Source organism: Adiantum capillus-veneris, chromosome 13 (assembly GCF_014529385.1).
Source record: "Adiantum capillus-veneris isolate H3 chromosome 13, ASM1452938v2, whole genome shotgun sequence".
Lineage (NCBI taxonomy): Eukaryota > Viridiplantae > Streptophyta > Polypodiopsida > Polypodiales > Pteridaceae > Adiantum > Adiantum capillus-veneris.
In genome coordinates this window covers 114585485-114591484 of record NC_140943.1, presented here as the reverse complement: position 1 = coordinate 114591484, position 6000 = coordinate 114585485, and positions in this window count along the sequence as shown.

Sequence of the window (6000 nt, the reverse complement as noted above, 5' to 3'; positions counted from 1 at the left end):
GAAAAGGGTATGTGAGCAAGATGCTTTAATATTTTTTGATAATGACTTTATCTGAAATGTTTTTGCATGAATTAATAAGAATATTGGATATTCAAACAAACAAGTTGAGCCTCATAATTGATGCAAAAGGTTCTTTCAAAGAGTAGCCATTCCATTGACTTGGAAGATCCTCTTTCATGGCCAGGTTGTGAGAAGATTTTATTCTCTCTCCATGGAAACTTACAAGTAATGTATTTTCTCCTCCACTTCCTCTAAGAAGAAGGATACCACAAACTCGTTTTTCCCTTTTTGCTTTTTTTAAACTCTTTAGGAGCACACAAAGAGATTGGGGGAAAAGGAGTTGTCCTTCTTGGGCATACGTTGAGAAAATGACGTACTTTGTACCCATTCAAAACATGGCAAACATGTCAATATGGTAGGCACGTGTTTGAGCCAACAAAAGGTTATGTGACAAGCAAATGCATGCTTGTGTGGTTAGACCATTAGGCTGCCAATGTGTGGATGTTGGGTTTGAGTTGCAAGGATGCAACCAATTGTAAATCCCAAAGCTTGGATCTATGTGACAGGCAAACACACGCCTGTGTGGTTAGACCATTAGGTTGCCAATGTGTGGATGTTGGGTTTGAATTGCAAGGATGCAACCAATTGTAGATCACCCACTCAAGAGGCTGCAACCAAAGCATGGATCTTGTGAATGTAGTGTCATGAGGTGTGCATGGAAAAATGCCAAAGATAAGGCTTGTGACATACACATCCACCGACGATGGACAAACACATACATGGCACTACTTGAGCAAGGTGTAATTTTTTTGTCTCTCTAGCATATTCTCACCCCAAAAAAGGAAAATTTGGTGTGACACTATGTTTGCATTTTCTGTTACGTACAAGGAAAATATAATTTCTTGAGATACCTCATTCTATTGCACAAGGTCGAAGCTGATTACAACTTGAGGTTGATGGTTGTTGTTGGGGCTCTCAACTACTCAACCAACGTGGCTCCTATGATGGATATAAGGTGGAGGATCATCTCAATATGGGTGGGCTATGTCCTTTAATTTAAATCATAGGGTAAAAGAGAAAGCACAAAGCGCCATTGGTCCATGTCACACTACTTGACCTTCGTGCATCGGGACGCATGTTACAAATTGGTGTTGTCATCACCCAAGGATGAGGATCATTGTGTGGGGCTATTTGTTGAGGTCAAGCTCCATGACAACTTGGGATGCCACAATGAGTTGAAGTCTTCATGATGCCTAACCCCCGGTACTTAGTTTAGAGGGTTAACAATTGTCTTAATGAAGATTGTGAAGTTCTAGCAAAACGAGGGAAAGGAGGGGTTTAGTCTCCATAGAGAAATTGAGGAACCACTAAAAAAAATTAATTTCAATGCCTTGATTACTTTGAGAGCAATGCATGAAGAATCAAGGAGAAATGTTAGACAACTCCTCATTTAAGAGAGCTTGAGTGATGCTCATTTTCATTTCTTTCAATGATTAATTGCTTTTGTAACTTCAATGATGGCAAGGGCTAAAACACCAGCCCACCTATGGCATTACCTCAATCAAGTTACATCCTGAGAGTGCACAAAATTGTTTTTCTTGAAAACGAAGAGCATTTAACCATGTAAGTAATGTGAAAATTCCACGTTACACATAGCCAAAAGAAGATGTATGTCAATTTTGAATTGACAATCAACTCGATACTAGATCCTAAAGACACTTTGAGGGCACGTGGATAAGCTTTATGCTATCCAAACTTGGTACCTACATGAACCATATATACTAAACTTCTGTAGGAAAAAGCAAACCTGGATTGCGACTAGCGCATCCAATGGACTAGCTACGAGACATTGTATGTCCTCCACTTGGTTGCCCTTGATCCCCATTGCTTAAGCTCATTTAATAACCTGGGGGATTTAGTCTTAGTCTCGAGGATGCACACCAATGTAATCCCACCTACATGATTGGAGTTGCACTTCTAAATTTCACCCATATGGCTTTTAGGATTGTAGCTTCACTAGAAGGTTATTTGGGGTGCTCTACCGACGGGGGTGAAGATTCAGGAGAGAGGGATTGGGTCAGATCGATGCTTGGGGTGCAGGTTAGCTAGTGAAGATCTGGCCCACCTATTCATGGAGTGCCCAACTATCAAAGGCCTCGCAGGGAAAATATGCAAGTGGATCCAAAGAACATGGAAAATTAGTTTTTTCAAGACTGACCTATTCCTTGGAGGTAAGAATTCAGGTAGTCCTGCACTCCTCCTCATCACTCAGATCGTCAGATACTTCTTCTTACATAATGTATGGCAGACAAGGAACCGCCGTGTTTTTGAAGGAGGTTTTGAGGTGGCAAGCTTCGTAGAAATTATACGAGAAAGCAAAGTGCTAATATGGACACTCGGGCGCAAGCATCACTCGGAGGATTGGTCTAGGACTGCTTGTGCCTTGTTGTCAGCAGATGGAATGCCTAGGATGGGGGCAAATCTTGGCCATCGGTAAATAAAAGATCTCAGAATGACAAGATTATGGACCTTGTGTATCAAGGATGAGGGGGCGGGTTGGTAGGGGTGGTTGCCCTGATAGCCGATGTAATTATGGTCCCTAAATGTTGTCATAGCTTAATATGAGCATGACAAGACCTTGTAATTTATTGGGGTGCTCAATATAATTCACTCACAATTGTGAGTTTTGATTTAAAAAGAAAAAAGAAAAAAAAGGATTGTAGCTGTACCTATACAAATTTTCTTGCTCATATCCATCATTGTCCAAACACCTGGAGCCTAGCTAGTGCAAGGTTTTCAAAATATCTTAAATGTGTAAGTGAAGGGTGAGTTTAGGAAATGAAAAGACCCATGAAGGTGGAAAGTCAAAAGACCTTTTGTGTCGATATAAAGATGTGGTCTACTTCACATTGGCACATTTGTGTTTTTCATTTTCACTTTAGTGTTTTTTGGCTTTCTAGAAGAAGCCTTAGAGGAGAGTTGAGTTAGGCATACTTTCAATGATTGAGACTTACTTTAAATGGTTTTAAAATATCAAATGGATCTTTTTATTTCACCTTTCATTTCACATCCTCACATGGCTTGACTTCTCTTGCATTTTTTTCTTTTGAAATGCTAAAGTGAAGCTTGACCATGCATAATTCTAGTAAATTTTATACATACTTATACATATATATATATATATATATATATATATATATATAGATATAGATATATATACTTATCTATTTATATTTATACTTATATTTATATATACACACATACACACGTACATATATAAATGCGTTTCTTTTATTGTGCGCGCACGCGCGCACACACACATAGAAAAAAAATCGATGAAATATGTGAAAACTTAGTTCAAAAATCTTACAAATTTCAAAATTTCTTTTAGTATATTTGGTTTCCTTCTTTGTGAGGATGTTAACCCTCACGGCTCACGGACACCCCATCACCTACGACGAACGTTATTATGTATTTGGTAGAGTCAGGTACCGGGCTTGTCGGACCAATAGGAAAAGGGTAAGAGTGATCGTTGATGAGAGGCGCACTCTAATTGGGACATTCAAGGGATTAGTTGGCTAAGCATGGGCGCCCAAGTGTGAATGGGGTGAGCTCATATAAAAGCCAACTAAACCTAAAATTCATTCATTCTCTCATTTGTGCAATAGAAGAGTGCTCTTGCTCCATCTCCATCTCCATCTTCTTCTTCTTCACCTCCTTGTGTGTGTGTGTGTATGTGAGAGAGAGAGAGAGAGAGAGAGAGAGAGAGAGGGAGAGTGTGTGTGTGCGATCGAGCATTACGAAGGCACGACGGCGGCGAAACGGTTAAGCGCGGCAATATACTGTTAGAATTAAGGTATTAGCTATGGAATGTTTGTTCTGTAAGGTTCAATGTTAGTTCTGTAAGGTTAGTTTTGTAGATCTGTTAGCTACTGTAGTACTGTGTAAACAGTATCTCTATTAGCTGTAAGTAGATAAGTTAGGTGTAGGTTAAGTGTGTGTGCACGTGTGCGCGGCACGGCCGCGATGACTTATTTAAATAATTTAAAAAAAAACCGAAAATATTTAAGTGTGAGTGACTGGGGGGCTACACTAAAATTTTGATCGGGATCGGGATCATTTCCCCAAGCCCAAGCCTCAGTCCTCTGATATTTCCTAGACTCACTCTTATATATATACCCTACCCCCTTAAGAGGGAATGAGAGCATGTGGGGCAAGTCCTCCACTCTCCTCCCTTCTCTTCCCACTTGCACCCTTAGACTTTCTAATGTGGGCCTAGTTCCCTACTAGAAATTGACGGTTTTAGGGATTTCGAGGGCATAAAGTGACCAAACGGAGGGCTGTAAATCACGACACGTCCCTCTGACCGAGACGCTCGTTTTGAGCTATCATACGTTCTATTCTATAGCTCGGTCAGAAAAAAAAAGACCAAAAAATCAAAAAATAAAAAAATTTTTAAGAAAAGACTTGGGTTGCAAAACACCCAAACTAGGTGAGCAGCCTTCACGGGCACTCACTGACACTTCTAGGGGATCCAAGTCATATGAACCTACGCTCTGGATGAGTGTTAGAGCACGAGCATATTGGTAGTGCCTCCATTTACGCGGGCACCCATTATTCCTCCACCCTAGGTTCTGGACCTTCGGCAGGGACTCAAGGTAGCGCGACCCAAGATCCTCATATCGCGTCTAGTGATTCTTCCTCTGACTACGAAGTCATGGAGGGGTATCCTACACCAAACCCTGATAGTTCAAGTCAAGACATGCATGCCATGGGCCCACGACCCGGGTCCAGCGTGTTTAGCCGCTTAAAAGAGACCCTTAATAGAGCTACTCGCTCCGAACATGCGGTTAATGAAATAAATGAAGGGAGTGGGGAAGTAAATTCGTCATTCATGCCTAAAATAGACCCTATGCTTCTTGAGAGTGTACATGTGAATGTTCCATCCACTACACCTCCTGATCCTTTAGGACTATCTCCCTCTGAGGTTTTACTACCCGATGGTAGGAGTCTTGCCGAAGTACAAGACATCGAACGCTATATGCAAGCAACAAGGGAGAGGGAAATTGAGAACCTACGAAGGCTAGAACAAAGTCGAGCCTTGAAAGCAAAGGCTCCTATGAAAACAATCATGCCAGCCAAGCAACCCGGTGCTCCCAAGGTAGCAGTCACGGAGGGGCAAGCGATGGGGAGCAATAATGCTTCCACTTCGAGGGAAACCTCCAGCACGCCAGGCCTAGATGGGATATTCCTAAACGAAAATTGGGAGTATGACCTACAAGCAGAAGCTTTAACTGATAGGTACACAGGACACACCTATCATGTGGGTTGGTTAGATGTTCTACAATCCACATCGGGTGCTACTAGCATAGATGAGCAACAACAGAAAGTTTGTGATGTCCTCGATAGGATTGTCGAGTTAGAAAGATAGAACACAGGGATCAACATGCCTTCAACAGGCCTAATGAGATTCTTGGATACGGGAAAGGCCAACCAACCAACCCTATCACAAATGGAGACTCCCTCAGTGAGCCCCATTGATCCTCCATATGTTGTTTCGCCAGGAGCCTCAGTACAATCTGAGCCCACAAGTGGCAGCTTTACCTTCCCAGATCTAGCTCATCTTTCTCTTAATGACACTACAGCTACCATGCATATCCCAGTGGTGACCATGACAAGAAGTACACCATGGAGTTCATTTGTTAACACTGCGCCGATGCCTAGTAGCACAGTGCCCCCAACTATACCTACATGTATGTATCAATCATGTGCACCTGTCGTACCTCAGCCTCATGTAGCTCCTACACCTCCGATTATTCCAAGAGCTTACAATCCACAATGGCATTATCCAAGCTCTTATACAAGTGGAGCCATGCCATTTAATAATAACATGCCATATAAGGCACCCCCTATGCCTAGGGCCACGCCTGTAAACTTTGGACCACCGTCTGGTACACCACCATACGAAATATGGGACCCAAGAGCCGCGTGTATGCCAAG